Source organism: Dendrobates tinctorius, unplaced genomic scaffold (genome assembly GCF_039654945.1).
Source record: "Dendrobates tinctorius isolate UK_male_01 unplaced genomic scaffold, ASM3965494v1 ptg000022l, whole genome shotgun sequence".
Taxonomy (NCBI): domain Eukaryota; kingdom Metazoa; phylum Chordata; class Amphibia; order Anura; family Dendrobatidae; genus Dendrobates; species Dendrobates tinctorius.
The window spans coordinates 69,563,194-69,581,072 of NW_027361690.1; the positions used below are offsets into that span (position 1 = coordinate 69,563,194).

General features: G+C 41.9%; 1 long non-coding RNA gene across 1 annotated transcript in view; it reads right to left on the reverse strand.

The window, feature by feature from the left end:
* The window catches only part of LOC141083972 (uncharacterized), a 39,519-nt gene extending 22,106 nt beyond the window's left edge, over positions 1–17,413 (reverse strand). The window contains exon 1 of the long non-coding RNA XR_012230877.1: positions 17,330–17,413. This is a non-coding gene — a long non-coding RNA (uncharacterized lncRNA). The remainder of the gene's footprint in view (positions 1–17,329) is intronic.
* Between the last annotated feature and the right edge of the window lie 466 nt (positions 17,414–17,879).

Genomic DNA, 17,879 nt, shown 5'->3' on the forward strand with positions numbered 1-17,879 from the left:
ACTGCTCCAGCTCCTTCAAGTTAGATGGCTTCTTCTGTTGATGTCACACATGTGTCACGCCAACCTGGGAGATCTGGGGGTAGAGGATCACTGCATATTGTGAATCGCAGATCTTCCATTTAACCTGTGTGGTTGAATCCCATATTAAATTAGTTTGGTTTCCTTTGGTGCTGAAGAGGTTAACTACCCTTTCTATGCTGGTCAGAAACATGGAGCTCCATTTCAGCTGCTTCTGATCTGGTTGTTAACTCTTGCTATAAAACGTGCCCAGACTCTCGCTGTCTTGCTTTTGAAAGCTCTGCTTCCTTTCTCTTATGAGACTCTGTGCTGAATAGGAGTTTGTTATTGCAATTGGAGTTTCGTCTTCCTGTGCAGTGTGCTTAAGCTAAGTGTTTTGGAGACAAATTGTTGTAGAGGTGTTAAGTTGCATGCGTGTGTTTATCTCCTGGTCCATTTTTCCTGTTTAATTTACTCCTCCCTGTCCCTATCCTTCTCCCTTTTGCTGTTTGGTGCTTTTGTATGATAGAGGGTTTTTGTCATGCCTCTTTTATCTTGTTCACATTACATTTCTGTCCCAGGTTACATGGGTTGGGGGAGTGAACAGACCAGGGATAAGCAGGAGCATAGTCAGTGCAGAGACTCGGACCTCTGTATCATCAAGAGTACCCCCGGGACAGGGATAGTTAGGGTCCTAGTTCCAGGGACAGTTTGAGGCCCACCTTAATAGTGTGACAGTTGAACATCAATGTGACAGATCGCACAGGGGAACAGGCGTGTTGACTTCACTCACCTCTCGGGAAGGGAGAGAAGGACCCAGCTGGGATCAGCTCTCAGGCGCCACCACTTGCCCCAGGTCAGTCAGAGAACTGCATCAGGGACAAATAGTCACTGGAAAGGCTTCCATTATAAATACAAATTATTGAGGCGCTCCCAGTAAGGGGGGATATACATCACCAGTCCACCTCCCGGCAGTCACTGTCAGGGCTCCGCACTAACACAGTACGGTATGCTGCCACCTGTTCCTCATTTGACATAAGCCCCGTATGACAGCAGGCTTAAATAGAGTCAGAAACCAACCTGATTAGCGTATAATAGCTAACTGAGCGTCAGGACGTGGGGATTCATGAATCAAGATAAAAGAGCAGTCCAAGATTAATTTAATATTTAATTGCCGAAAATGTGCACTAGAAAATATATATATATATATGCAAGAGCAAATATATACAGTCAGGAGTGTATTAAAAGGGTAGGGTATATGTAGGTTACAATTACCGTATTATGTAGCATGTGACCACAGGGAGGTGATGATAGATCACAGGTCCAAATCTTAGTTACGTGATTCCCCTGGCCATGTCAGCTAACGATCCTCCTGCTAGTAGAAAACTGACCTCAAAATGATGAGCTTCCTCTTATCTCCTAGGCTGCTCCCTCCCACACTCTGCGCCCACCCCTTGGCTTGGTCACCTCTGTCCTCCCATATCTAAGAGTATGATTTTCAAGTCAGAACCAAAGATGGCCATAACTTTCTGCCCGTAGCTCCAAATGGGTCGGTGGCACCATTACTGGGTTCTGCTGGATTTTATCTGTGCAGGGAGACCAAAGACAGATACTGTATTTAATTCCTGGTAGCTATTCTCAATAATGCAGAGTGCTATGGGTGGCTGGATGTTATGGGCTTGTGGAGGAAGGAATGCAGATTCCGATAATGTGCTCCGCTAGGTTCAGAGATATGGCATTCTGTTATTATAGATCATTTTCTAGATTCCATATATCATATCCTTGCATTGGTTAGCCTGAGATCTATTGTGCCACAATGTCAGCCTGAATGAACAAAGGGAGCCAGCTGGTTGTAGCTGCACAGAGTTCACACCCTTGTGATTATTGGTGGGGGCACATTGTCTATGCCTTTTGCCCCCCCCCGGAGAGAGGCCTCAAAAGACTTCTTGCTAGAGTTAATTAAAGAAAAGCATTGGTCGTGGGGAATCCCAAGGGTGAGGGGTTGAGTTTGAGAGCATGCCTTCTGGGCCACAGCAACTGACAAAAAATTCCACCAGATAGAAAATGATATGAAGTAGATATGATTTACTCATATCTCACAAGCAATATTCAAGTCTGACCACAGATTCTCAATTTGATTAATGTCTGTGATTTTATTTTGCAACTCTAAAACATTTACAAGTTTCTCCTTAACACATGCGAGTGTTGCTTTAGTAGTCTGCTTTGGGTCATTGTCTTATTGGAAAGTGAACCTCTATCCCAGTCTCAAATTACTGGCAAACTGAAACAGGTGTTGCTCAAGAATATCCCTGTATTACGCATCATTTATTTTTTTTAATTATTTTACTCATTTATCATCCATCTTCTCCTCTACTCGATCATTTTCCCTGTCCTTGCTACTGAAAAACATACCCATAGCATGATGCTGCCACCACCATGTTTCACTGTTGGGATGATGTTCTTGGGGTGATGAGCTGTGTACATTTGGCACCAGACATAGTGTTTAACTTGGAGGCTAAAAAGTTAAATTTTGGTCTCATCTCACCCTAGCACCATAATCCATATATCTTGGGAGTCTCCCATATGTCTTTTGGCAAACTCAAAACGAGCCTTACAATTTTCGTATGCAAGTAAAGAATTTTTTTCAGGCCACTATTCCTTAAAGGCCACCTCTATGGAGTGTACTGCTTGTTGTTGTCATATGGACAGATACTCCAGTCTCTGGTTGGGAACTCTGCGGCTCCTTCAGGGTAACCTTTGGTCTTTGTGCTGCCTCTCTGATTAATGCCCTAATTGTATGGGCTTAGAGTTTTGGTTGGCGGCACTCTCTTGGAAGGTTTGCTGCTGTACCATGTTCTTTTCATTTGATGATAATGGATTTGATGGTGCTCCAGGGGATCAATAGAGATTGGGATATTTTTTTATAACCCAACCCTGTCTGGTATTTCTCAACAACTTTGTATCTGACTTGCTTGGAGATCTCCTTGGTCTTCATGGTGTTACATTTTCAGTGGTGCCTCTTGCTTAATGGTGTTGCAGCACCTGTGGCCTTGTGTATATTCAGACAGAGCATGTGACACTTAGATTGCACACAAGTGGACTTTATTTCATTAAGCATATGACTTATGAAGTTAATTACTTGCACCAAAAATTTTTAGGGGCTTCATAGCAAAAGAGATGAACTGAATACATATATATATGCTAATTTTCAGTTTTTGGTTCCCATAAATTATTTAAATTATGCCAATATTTTTCTCACTTCACTTCAGCAACTTAAACTAATTAATGCTGGTGCATCACACACAAATCGGATTATAAAAATATTTTGCAATGTAACAAAATAGGTGAAAAATAAGTGAATACTTTGGCTAGCTACTGTACACCACAGGTTTAGGGGTCCAAAAGTTCATGAGAGGGCTTATTTAAATGTAAGTCTGTAAATGAGAGGTTTGTAAAGTGGTTATTTTCTGTTGTGCTTGTCTTTTTTTACTTTTTAATTTAATTTTTTAACATTTCTGGGGACAGACATATTTTAGTTACATACTTTGTTCATGTTACTTTAGGATTTACTTAACGGTGCATGCGCATTTGAAGAGAAACTGAAAATAAATTAGTTGACAGAGAAATGTCATAAATTTCCCAGGAAGTGGTGGGGAACAACTGCGAGAATAAAAGGCTAGGAAGTGACAGGTAATATACAGTTCAGTAGATTGACTGACTCGATTGCGCATAGAGGTAGACACAGGAATTATGTCTTTTTAAATCTTCCACTGCTTTATTGTGTTATTGTATAAACCAGTGCAGAGTTCGCAAAATGAACACAGCCTATCTGGCCTAAGAAGAAAACAAACAAAACAATTGACACAGTTAGTGTTGCTGCGGGGATCTGTCCGCTCAGGAAACAAAACATAAAAAGGTTCAACTTTGCTCATCATCAAACACAGCTCTGGAGCTCTCATCTCTAGGCACACTCAACAAGGAATGAACCATAAAGCTGTGTATTTATCCTCTAGATTCCTCCCTGGGGTGGAGATATGGTGAACAGCCTCCCACCCACTCTTCACAGTTCACTAAACCTAGCCCTAAACATGGCCAATTAACCCTCTCAGCATTTAGTGTGCTGGAGCAGTTCCCTAGGTTGATGTCACTGAAGCTAATAATCTCTGTGATACACATGCACATTTCCCCTCCAGTACTTTGCCAGTGACTTTGTCACATATCACCTCCTTTTTGCCCAAAGTTGAGGGTTTTGGAATCTTCAGTCACCAAACAGGGAAGTCAAGACAGGTTATCTGCATTACTATGCAGCTTCCCAGGCCTGTGATCCACATGAAAGTTGAAATCCTGGAGCCCTAGAAACCACCTAGTCACCGGGGCATTCTGCCCCTTCCTTTCCCTCATCCTTCTCAGAGGCGCATGCTCTGACACTAGCTTCAACTTTCAGCCTAACAGGTAGTATCTTAGGGTGTAAATTGTCCATTTGATTGCCAAACATTGTTTTTCTACAGCCACATAGTTTTTCTCACAGGAGAAGCACTTCCTAATTAGATACAAAACTGGATGTTCCTTCCTGTTTACTTCCTGGGACAACATGGCTCCCAACCCGACCTCTGAGGCATTCATCTGAACCACAAATTCCTTAATGAAGTCAAGTGTGACTGGCCCAGTGTGACACATCCCAATGATTGGTCAGTAACCAAACGGCAAAACAAAAACACACCAGGAAGCACTAGGGAAAACTTTAAGAACAGTGGGCCCTGTCAGTAGGGAACGGGGAATGGACACATCCTGCACTCACCTGAGGATGTGCCCTGCTCTTACTAACATCCTTATATGGGTTATTTCACCCCGTCACCAAGCAGGATACCTAAACCCTCACTTGCCTTGCTAATATCCCTAAATAGGGAACTGGCAAGTGAGAGCACTGGTCCCACCGCTACACTAAGACAGCACAAGGTAAGGAAAGACAGACACCAAAAAGGGCAAGGAAATAAAAATACAACACTTGGCTTCCTGCTGAAAAACACAACACAGCTGGATTAAGACACTAGATTCCACGATTAAAGCTGAAGCACCACTGCACCCAGGAAGCTCCTGTCTCCAGCTCGGTCGCTGCAGAATGAACTAACACCGACGGTCAGCTGATGCATCAGGTGATCTTTTAAAGGATGTGGGAGTGGTCACCACACATCAGCTAGCCCAGCAGCATTGCAATTACACCAGCAGGCCGGCGGGGGGAAAAACTGACATTAACCCCCAATGGCCTGAAAGGAAAAAAGTTTTAATCTGCTACAGATCCAAAACTGGATCGTGACAGTGCCCCCTTTCAATGAGGGGCCACTGGACCCTCAACATCGGTCCTCACCAGAAAACAACCTATGGTGAGGATGCCTCGGTCCACCAGGGTTCACCTTGGCAGTCACCTGACCCTCAGGATTATGGCAAAAGTGGACTGATGGAAGTGACAACTAAGTGTGCTCCAGAAGCACCACAAATCTCAAGAGCACCCACCAGTGGAATGAGTTGTGTACGGGCATTACTGGGGGTAACTCCAGCTGGTAAGTCCCCTGGCTGAGAATGGCCGACACCCGATACGGCCCGATTACCCTAGAACTCCAGGCCCCAGTGTTATACTGCCATCAGACGTTTTTAGTGGACACCCATACGTATTCATTCACACACAGGTCCAGACCTGAATGTTTATTGCCTTGCACATGATTGCCACAAGATGGTGAACTCTTTACAGAACCGACAACAGATGCATCCCCTTGTGTCATCACACTCACACCCCCACAATGCTCAGAAGGAACCACCACCCTCCTCTGTTTCCGCCACCTAAGAGGACTCCGACACTCAGGGTTAGCTTATGGTGAGGGTTGAGACTTGCCCTTACTCCCTGGCAGCACCCCTGCTGCCTCCTCTGGTAATTTTTCCTATTGGTTCATTTTGATAACTGTGATAGACACTATCACAGTGATCAAAAGAAAAAAATAGTAAATCAAACCCCTCTTTATCACCTCCTTAGTGAGGTAAAAATAATGAAATTTAAAAAATGTATTTATTTCCATTTTTTCATTAGGGTTAGGGTTTGGCTAAAGTTAAGGTTAGGGTTGGGGCTAGGGTTAGGGTTGGGATAGGATTAGGGTTGTGGTTATGGTTGGGATTATGGTTAGGGTTGGGATTAGGGATATAGGTGGGTTAGGGTTAGGGTTGTGGTTAGGGTTGAGATTAGGGTTAGGGGTGTGTTGGGGATAGGGCTGGAGTTAGAATTGGGGAGTTCCACTGTTTAGGTACATCAGGGGGTCTCCAAACGCAACATGACGTCACCATTGATTCCAGCCAATTTTGCGTTCAAAAAGTCAAACAGTGCTCTCTCCCTTGTGAGCCCTGCAATGCACCTAAACAGTGGATTTCCCCCACATGCGGGGTATTGGCGCACTCAGGAGAAATTGTACAACAAATTTTGTGGTCCAATTTCTCCTGATACCCTTGTCAAAATTAAAAAAATTGGTTCCAAATTAAATTTTTTGTGAAAAAAGTAAAATGTTCATTTTTTTTCTTCCACATTGCTTTAGTTCTCGCGAAGCACCTGAAGGGTTAATAAACTTATTGAATGTGGTCTTGCGCACCTTGAGGGGTGTGGTTTGTAGAATTGTGCTACTTTTTGGTATTTTCTGTTATGTTAACCCCCCCAAATAGACTTCAAATGTAAGGTGGTGCCTAAAAAAATGGTTCTGAAAATTTTGTTGGAAAAATGAGATCGCTGGTCAACTTTTAACCCTTATAATGTTCTAACAAAAGAAATATGTTTCCAAAATTGTGCTGATGTAAAGTAGACATGTGACAAATGTTATTTATTAACTATTTTGTGTGACACCACTCTCTGATTTAAGGGTACAAAAATTAAAAGCTTGAAAATTGCAAAATTTTCAAAATTTTTGCCAAATTTCCATTGTTTTCATAAATAAACGCAAGTTATATTGAAGTAATTTTACCACTATCATGAAGTACAATAGGTCATGAAAAAACGTTCTCAGAATCAGTGGGATACGTTGAAGCGTTCCAGAGCTACAACCTCATAAAGTGACAGTGGTCAGAATTGTAAAAATTGTCTTGATCATTAAGTACCAAATTGACTCTGTCACTATGGGGTTAAATTTTGATAGATCTTTTCAAATTCAACAATGCCAAACATGGTTATTTTTGTAGCTTATTTTTATGTTTGAATAGTAAAAAAGTGGAGTGTTTTAAACATTTATGTTTTTCTTATTCTAAACAGTATTTTTGAAAACCTTTTTTATTACTTTTCATTTTATTTTTTAGTTCACCTAGGGTACAAGCAATCCAATCTAAAAGCATTTTGCTATATTTATAAAATGCATCATTCCGCTATTTGTGGAAGTTCCTTAAAGATAAATTCCCTTCTTTTCAGCAAAGTTTTTAAGCAATGTAATATACAGCGCTATTAGGTCATGAAGCATATTAATCACTTATTATCATTTATCATACATCAGTTGCTTCAGTTTGTTAGCTCTATAACCTTTAAGCATGAGTCGATGCTCTTTAAACTGATTCATATTCTTTCTTGCCCTTCAACATAATCAATGTATGGTATACTATTCTTGCCACAGATATACTTGAGAGATCTGTCACCTTTCACCTTTCTGCTGTCTGTTACCTAAAATCATTGTAGCGTAAGCAACCAGACATCAGTTAGCTGCTAATTTGTGGATGGGCACCCCTCCTTGGAATAGATTACATTAATGTCTAGTAGGAATTGCTTCAATTGTGCATTCATAGAGTACCAATTGGCACACAAATATATTATCTACCAGTTTGTAAAGAAAAAAATATTTTGGTTTGTGTCACAATTTTCCAAGACTCGTAACATTATTTTTTCTCTGAATGGAAATGGATGGGGTTTTTTTGCAAGGTGAACTAACATTTTCATTGATATCATTTTGGGGTCCATATGTCATTTTGTTTGCATGGAATTTTTTCTTTTTGCGTGGTGACTTAAAAAAATGCATTTCTGGTGTTGAGTTTTTTTTAAATGTTTACCGTGTGAGTTAATTTTATAAATTTGTAAACCAAACGTTTATGGACATGCAAATACCAGATATACAGTTGGTAAAATAAGTATTTGATACATTGCCAAATTTAGAAGTTTTCCCACCTACAAAGAATGGAGAAGTCTGTAATTTTTATCATAGATACACTTCAACTATGAGACAGAATCTAAAAATAAAATCTATAAAATGACATTGTATGATTTTTACATAATTATAATTAATTTGCATTTTATTGAATGAAATAAGTATTTCATAAAACCGAACTTAACCCCGTTCTATCATTGGACGTAATAATTCATCCATGTGCCCTGGACCTATTTGATCAGAGATGGATTATTGCATCCACGAGATCGCCTGCGCACACAGGTGGGGTGCGGGTGCCACACCAGGCATTTTAACCCCCGAAAAGCTGCAATTGAACCTGATCACAGCATTCTGGGAGCCGGCAGAGGGCTTACAGTTCCTCTGCCTTTGGATCGGAAATCCTGCGGCATGACTTGGGGTCCTGATTGTTGCCATGGTGACCGGATGTCACAAGAGCTAGGAAATGTGCTGATCATATGCAGTGCATGATCAGCAATTTTCCCTGTCAGTGCAGAGCTAACAGTTTGTACAACATTGGGATACTGCTGCATACCCATGCTGTAGAAGCACTCAGCCTGCAAAAAATGATAATTTCCAAATTGTGGAGAACCCCAAATAAATCCTGACTAATAGACCATAAAATTTAACTTTTATTTCTATTAATTAAAGTAAAGAATATGCATAGGATATAAAACAGTTTGTCTTTAATATGTGTCGGAAGTCTGCAGTTATTTTATGCAGTATTCCTGCTAACTTATATTTAGAAAGTGTATAACACTCAATATGCTAATACATATTGGCAGAATAGGACAACAAATTTTAGCACTGGTGTTCCTCATTTTCAAATGACGCGCCTTCCCTTCCAAGCCCTGTGGTGCACCCAAACAATAATAAAGGAAGGTAATGAAACCCGGTGTATATGACATGTGGGCAACAAAAGGGCTCAACAAGTATAATCTAATAGAATTAGCCACCCACATGAACACCACAGGGCTATATATGACCAGATGTAACAAACAACAGCACAAGGGGGGAGGACGGATCCAAACAACAACTAATGGCCTTAATAAAATTGCTTTATTTCACATAGTGAGGCAAGGTACAAATACAACGTGATAAAGAGCCATAAAAATAATAAAAACAGCGAATGAGGACACAGGGGCCCTAGTAGCCAAAACTGCACATGAGTACATTAAGAATTACACAAAGATCATATATACCCAACAAGTAGTATTTATAAATTGTAGTATTCATGCTATACTAATGGGTAGACAGACTGAATAGTATAGAATCCAGGTAACAGTCAGGAAATATACATAACACCCTGGCGAAGGTGTTCCAAAACGCGCTGACTGTTGCCTGGATTCTATACTATTCAGTCTGTCTACCCATTAGTATAGCATGAATACTACAATATATAAATACTACTTGTTGGGTATATATGATCATTGTGTAATTCTTAATGTACTCATGTGCATTTTTGGCTACTAGGGCCCCTGTGTCCTCATTCGCTGTTTTTATTATTTTTATGGCTCTTTATCACGTTGTATTTGTACCTTGCCTCACTATGTGAAATAAAGCAATTTTATTAAGACCATTAGTTGTTGTTTGGATCCGTCCTCCCCCCGGGTGCACCCAAACAGTAGTTTTCTCCCTCATATGGGGTTTTGTCGTACTCAGGAAAAATTGCACTACAAAATGTTTGGTGCAATTTTTCCTGTTATCCTTATGAAAATGCAAAATTTGGGGCTAAAATAACATTTTTGTGAGGAAAATATGATTTTATTATCTTCATGGCTCAATGTTATAAACTTCTGTGTAGCACCTGGGGGTTCAAGTTGCTCACAATGTATTTAAATACATTCTTTGAAGGGTTTAGTTTCCAAAATGGGGTCACTTGTGGGGGTTTTCCACTGTTTAGGCACATCAGGGGGTCTCCAAATGAGTCATGACGTCCACTGATGATTCCAGGAAATTTTACATTCAAAAAGTCAAAGGACACGCCTTCCGAGCCCTGCTTTGCGTCCAAACACTAGTTTTCTCCCTCATATTGGGTATTGGTGTACACAGGAGAAATTGTCCAACAAATTGTATGATGCAATTTCTCTTGTTACCATTATGAAGATGCAATATTTTGGGCTAAAAACATATTTGTGGGGAAAATTTGCTTTTTTTATTTTTATTGCTCAACATTATAAACTTTTGTGAAGCACCTTGGGGTTCAACCTGCTCACCACATATACAGATTAGTTCCCTTAGGGGTCTAGTTTCCAAAATGGTGTCACTTGTGGGGGATTTTCACTGTTTTAGGTACATCAGAGGCTCTCCAAATGCAACATGGTGTCCCCCAATTGTTCCAGAAAATTTTGCATTCAAAAAGCCAAATGGTGTCCCTTTCGAACTCTGGCGTGCGCCCAAACAGTGGTTTCTTCCCTCATATGGGGTATCGTCATGCTCAGGAGAAATTACTTAACAAATTTTTGGGTACATTTTTTCCTATTACTCTTGTCAAATAAAACATTGGATCTGAAGTCAAAATTTTGTCAGAAAAAGCTAAATGTTATTTTATTTTTATTTTATTTCAAAAAATTCCTGTAAACTCCTGAAGGGTTAATAAACTTCTTGAATGTGGTTTTGAGCACCTTGAGGGGTGCAGTTTTTAGAATGGCGTCACTTTTGTGTCTTCTTTTATATAGACCCCTCAAAGTGACTTCAAATGTGATGTGGTCCAAAAAAAATGGTTTTGTAAATTTTGTTGGAAAAATTAAAAGTCGCTGGTCAATTTTAACCCGTATAACTTCCTGAAAAAAAAATTTGGTTCCAAATTTGTGCTGATGTAAAGTAGACATGTTGGAAATGTTATTTATTAACTATTTTGTGTGACATATCTCTGTGATTTAAGGTCATGAAAATTTAAAGTTGGAAAATTGTGAAATCTTCCAAATTTTTGCCAAATTTCCATTTTTTTTTCACAAATGGACGCAAGTCATACCAAATAAATTTTACCACTATCATGAAGTGCAATATGTCACAAATCAATTTCAGAATCACTGACAACCATTGAAGCATTCTAGAGTTATTACTTCACCTTCGGGGGGTAAAGGGGTTAATATTTGGTGCAGAAACCTTTGTTTTCATTTACAGAAGTCAGATGTTACCTGTAGTTCTAGACAAAGTTTGCACACTCTGAAGCAGGGGTTTTGGCCCACTCCTCCATACAGATGTTCTCCAGATCTTTCAGGTTTTGAGGCCTTCCCTGGGCAACATTGCGCTTCAGCTACCTTCAAAGATTTTCTATTGGGTTCAGTTTTGGAAACTGGCTAGGCCACTCCAGGATCTTGAAATGCATCTTGCAGAGCCACTCCTTAGAAGGTCTGCCCATTGTCATGCTGGAAGTCCCAGCCACGACCCATCTCCAATACTCTTACTGAGGGAAGGAGGTTGTTGGCCAAAATCTTGCCATACATAACCCCAACCATCATCACTTCAATACCATACAGTCGTCCTGTCCCCCTTGCAGAAAAGCACCCCCAAAGTATGATGTTTCCCCCACCATGCTTCAAGGTTGGGATGATGTTCTTGGAGTTGTACTCATCCTTCTTGTTCCTCCAAACATGACAAGTGGAGTTGATACCAAAAAGTTCTATTTTGGTCTCATGTGACCACATGACCTTCTCCCTTGCCTCCTCTGGGTCATCCAGATGGTCATTGACATTTGAGATTGTGGTCACAACTTTTTTCATTTCATTGACTAGGTCTTCCCATGTAATTCTCGGCTAATTCCTGACCTTTCTCAGAATCATACTTACCTCACGAGGTGAGCTCTTGCATGGAGCCCCAGACCACGGAAGCTTGACAGTCATCTTTTGTTTCTTTCAAATAATTGTGCCAACATTTGTTGCCTTCTCACAAAGATCCTTGCCTATTTTCCTGCATCTCATCAATTTTGTCCCTGTGTACTTAGACAGCTCTTTGGTTTTGGCCATGGTGGATAGATTAGAGTGTGATTGATTGTGTGGGCAGGTGTCTTTTATACTGGTGGCAGCTAAGTTCAAACAGGTGCAATTAATACAGGTAATGATGAGTGCAGAGTAGGAGGGCTTCTTAAAGACAAACTAACAGGTCTATGAGAGCCAGAGTTCTTTGGTAGGTGATCAAATACTAATTTCATGCAATGAAATGCAATTTCATTATTTAAAAATTATATAATGTGATTTTCTGGTTTTTATTTTTACATTCTGTCTCTCACAGTTGAAGTGTACCTTCGATAAAAATTACATTCCTTTTTTCTTTGCAGGTGGGAAAACTTGCCAGCACTTGTACTTATTTTGCCCCATTGTATTTTTTAAAATAATTTTTATAGGGAGAGCGTGGGGTGATTTGAATTTTTATATTTTATTATTTTTTTTTTATATTTTTAAAAGCCTTTTTTATTCTAAACTTAATTTTTTAGTTAGACAATGTGAATCTACAGTGCTTTAAAGCACTAGACCAGCATTTTTTTACTTCACCGCTGGAGTGATGCAACTAATGTAAGTTCCCTAACCCTAGTATTATACTCACCAACCGGTGTCTTCATCTACTATCAGCGCCCCTCTGGTTTTGTACCGCCATCTTGTGACCACAATTTCTGACTAACTGAAAGTCAGAAGTAACGGCCACAAGCTCTTAATGTAGGTATACAAGAGTCTCATTCTGGCTCTCATCTATATATATAAGAGGCATCGTGATTACTCGCTAATTCCAACCCCCTGCACAGTAGCTCCGCCCCCCACCACATCACCACACATAATCGCGCCCCCCACCCCATTACCACACACAATCCTGCCCCCACCACATTACCACACACAATCTCGCCCCCCACCACATTACCACACACAATCTCGCCCCCCCACCACATTACCACACACAATCCTGCCCCCCACCACATTGCCAAACACAATCACTCAGGGGCCCCGGCTTGTCACTGCTTGTCACTGCAGTCCCCAGAACTGCATGCTCGGGTCACTGTCTCTGCACTGTCAGGGGGAGGTCTTCTCTGGCACTGAGGCTACCGAGTCCGCGTACTCACATACAGCGTACGCTATGTCTCGTACTTCAGTCCCAGAAATCTGACAAGGAGTTCTCTCTCGCTGGGAGCGCGGTGCTGCAGCCTGCTTTCACTCTGGCATGCTCTCCCCTATCTCTGGCGTGCTCTGCTCTGTGCCTGGCACGCTCTCCTTTTGCGGCCTCTGTCTGCACAGCTTCCAGTCTACTGCCCCTTCCTTTCCCTCACTGCCCTTTGCAGTCAAATGGTCCAGTCGGTCCCGGCAGAAAGTATTTCTCCTGGCAATCCTTCTGTCTGGCTAGGTGGTTCTGGATAAGGAGCAGAGAAGGTAACCTCCTTTGGGCTCTTCTTCCTCTTCACCCCCTTACACCCATCGTGAAAGAACACCTCCTCAAAGCACAAGACCAAGACGCACAGTCGAGGGTCTACAATAGGTCGGCAAGGGTGAGACACTGCAACCCTGGCAATCGAGTACTGGTGCTGGTACCCACGTTGGAGACCAAATTCCTGGCCAAGTAGCAGGGTCCCTGAGGTCCCTGAGGAAGTGGAGAAAGTTGGGAAGGTCAACTGCAAGATCCACCAACCTGGGAGGTGGAAGCCCTACAAGATGTACCATGTGAACCTCATCAAACCGTGGCAGGACAGAGAACCTGAGGAATCCCGTTGCCTGCTGGCCAAGTCCAATGTCAGTACCGAGGATGTCAAGGTGGCAGACACCTTATCCCCCTTGCAGAAGCAATAGTGCCAGGAGTTACTGCAACAGAATAGAGACCCGTTCTCAAAACTTCTGGAGTGTATGAAGGTAATAGAGCATGAGGTCCTGACGAGCCTCATGTCCAGGTCAACATGAAGCCATATCAGATTCCAGAAGCTCATCGAGAGGCAATCTCGAAAGAGTTGAAGCAGATGCTGAGCCTAGGAGTCATAGAGGAGTCCAAAAGTGGCTGGTCCAGTCCGATGGTCTTGGTGCCGAAGCCAGATGGGGAATGTCAGTTTTGCAAGACTATAGGAAGCTGAACGAAATCTCTAAGTGCGGTGCTTACTCAATGCCCCTTGTCGATAAACTAACTGAAAGGCTAGAGCCAGCTTGGTTCTTTACAACCCTTGACGTATTGGCAAATCCCTATGTCCCAAGAAGCCAAGGAGAAGACTGCCTTTTCAACATCAGATGGGTGCTTCCAGTACACAAGGATGCTATTTGGGCTACAAGATGCTCCAGCTACATTCCAGAGAGCCATGGACGGAATCCAGGCCCCCCACAAAAGATATGCAGTGGCCTACCTGGACGACATAGTAATCTTCAGCCAGAAGTGGGGGAGCCATCTGAGCAAAGTCTGGTCCATATTTGATGCTCTTTCAGAAGGCAGGATTTTCTATAAACCAGAAAATTTTGCCTTAGGGATGGGGAAGCAAGATACTTGGGGCTATGTCGTAGGCTGGAGCAAAATAAAACCCCAGATAAACTAAGTTGAGGTGATCCAGGGCTGGCCACAACCCCTCTCAAAGAAGCAGGTGGGGGCGTTCCTGGATATTGTGGGATATTACCACCAGCTTATTCCAAACTTTGCCATGGTAGCTGCCACTCTGACAGACCTCCTTAAAGGGACAAGGTTGGCTATGGTGAAGTGGTCTCCAGAAGCTGAGACGGCCTTCCAGGAACTGAAGCTGGTCCTATAAAAACAGCTGGTGCTGGTAGCACCAGATTTCTCTAAGGAGTTTATGGTCCAGATGGACATGTCGGATGTTGGGCTGGGAGCTGTCTTGCCCCAAGAGGAGAATGGGGAAGAGCACCCTATAATGTATCTCAACCGAAAGTTGCCACCCTGTGAGAAAAATTACTCCATAGTGGAGAAGGAATGCTTAGCTAACAAATGGGCGTTGACTCCCTATTGTACTACCTCTTGGGCAGGAGGTTCAGACTGGTGTCAAATCATGCCCCACTGAAGTGGATGAGTTAAAAGGGAACAATGCTCGAGTGACCAGGTGGTTCCTAGCAATTCAGGATTTTAACTTCCATAGGTCAGCAAAACTGCATGGCAATGCTGATGCGCTGTTGAGGATCCACTGTTTGTTGGCAGAAGGTGCCCAGCCTCCTGGCTTTGGGCAGATGGGGAAGGAATGTAAGATGTCCGCTGGACAAGTCCTTGAGGGGAGATATGTGTCATTGCGGTTATTAGCTGCGGTGATGTGAGCTCGGAAGTATGCTCCAGCACGTATAGTGCTTAGAGAGTTGTTTGTTCCACTCCAGAGCCAGGTTTTATGAGCGGTCATAAGAGCGGAGTTTGAATAACCGCTTCATTCAGTGTCTCTGGCTGGAGGTGTGGAGATCTCCATGCATGTTGCTGGAGACACTAAGCTGAGCGGGTGTACCCACAGTGCTATATGGACTGGTTATTTTCTGTTTGCTACTTTGTTTTTTTTGTTCATTTATTTTTTTCGATCCAGAGCAGTTTCTGTGAGTACAGATCCCTACAATATATATACAGTATATATATGTACATGTTGATCTTCCAGGTCTTCGTGTGGGGTGGATCTGCGTGTGTGCAGTTGATCCATCTCAAGATATGATAATAGCTTTCTCTTTATGTTATTGAAACGTTTGGTGACTAGTTGTTTCCTGGTCAGTGGACATGCAGGTCTTATATCCATCCAGAGTCTCCTCATATGCTTCCTATATCCTCTCTCATTTCGTCTGCTGTTATAGTAGCATTTCATCAGATCCAGGTTCTCTTGCCTTGTCCATGAATGGTTTGTTCCAGTAGCCCATTTATCATCAGATTGTCCTGGTTCCTCAACATCTGACTTGGACCTTGGCAATCCAGGCGATGTTCGAGCTGGCATGACTCGCTTTGTTCGTGACACTCTCATGTTTATTGAGGTAGGCACTATAGTGTTAGTAGTCTTCCCCAAGGACCACTACTGATATATATATATTATTATGTAGGGCAGAGCCAGGATATGAATCCCACAGACTCCCACTTTTTACCAGCTATAACAGCCAACTAAGGGTATATGCACACATTGCAGATTTGCTGCGGATCCACAGCGGATTTGCCCCTGCGGATCCGCTGCAGATCCGCAAGTGATTTACAGTACAATGTTATTCAATAGGAAAAAAACGCTGTCCACATGCTCCCGAAAAATCTGTGTGGAAAATCAGCATATTTTTTTCTGTAGCATGTCAATTCTTTGTGCGGATTCCGGAGCGTTTTTACACCCACTCTATTATAGGAATCCGCAGGTGTAAAAATGCATGCCAAACACACACACAACCACACTATACAAATGTCTGTGACAAATACAATTAGTACAGTGTGTGGGCAGCTTACAATACACTTTATTGATCCCAAGGGAAATTATTTAAAATTATTGTACATGTATTTAATTAATAAAAGATTATTTTTCTGAAAAAAGTGATGTGGGCTCCCGCATTATCTTCGCAACTAGCTGAGGGAAAGCTGGTGGCTGGGGGCTGATGTTTATAGCCTGGGAAAGGGGTAATACTCATGGAGCTTCCCAGGCTATTAATATCATCTCACAGCTGTATACTTAGCCTTTACTGGCTATTAATATGGGGGACTCTAAAAAAAATGATGTAGGGTCCCTCTATCTAATATATAAAGCTTAATGTGGGTGTGTATGTATGTATGTCCGGATAGGATTAGATACACGGCTGAGCAGTCAGTAACACACATGATAGGATTAGGTACATGGCTCAGCAATCAGTATTACACAGGATAAGATTAGATACACGGCTCAGCAGTCATTATCACACAGGAGAGGATTAGACACATGGCTCAGCAGTCAGTATCACACAGGAGGATTAGATACACAGCTCAGCAGTCAGTATCACACAGGATAGAAATACAGTACACGGCTCAGCAGACAGTAACACACAGGATAGGATTAGATACACATTGCAAAAACTGACGTCACATCCAAGCATAAGCATAGTGTGAACAGGTGCTTAACCTAGAGTCACCAACTTATATACATTCAAGCAAAAAAGGAAGCACACTATAGCGCCAAACCATGCAAACATGAAAAATGAATAATGAATTGCATTATTGTATTAGAAGCATGACAAATTGAGAAAGTTTAGTGCATAAAATGGCCAAGTTATGTGTACCTGGAAGCCAACGTTAAGGTATTTCTCGTTTTCCTGTTCCCTGTTCTATGCCAATCCTCACTAAGACTGTAGTCTCCATCTGAATGGGAACCTATGAAAAATCCTCTGTTAGGACTGAAGTCTATATGTCTGTGGAGGGGAAATGGCCCTGGTTTGATTAAAAACACCTGCAGCTAACAGGTGGAGTGCTCAGTCAGAAGGTAAATGAATACAAATTTCAAAAACTGACCGTCACATCCAAGCATAAGCATAGTGTGAACAGGTGCTTAACCTAGAGTCACCAACTCATATACACTCAAACAAAAAAGGAAGCACACTGTAGCGCCAAACCATGCAAACATGAAAAATGAACACATGGTACACATAACTTGGCCATTTTATGCGCTAAACTTTCTCAATTTTTCATACTTCTAATGCAGTAATGCAATTCATTATTCATTTTTCATGTTTGCATGGTTTGGCGCTACAGTGTGCTTCCTTTTTTGCTTGAAGGATTAGATACACAGCTCAGCACACAATATCACACAGAATAGTATTAGATACACGGCTC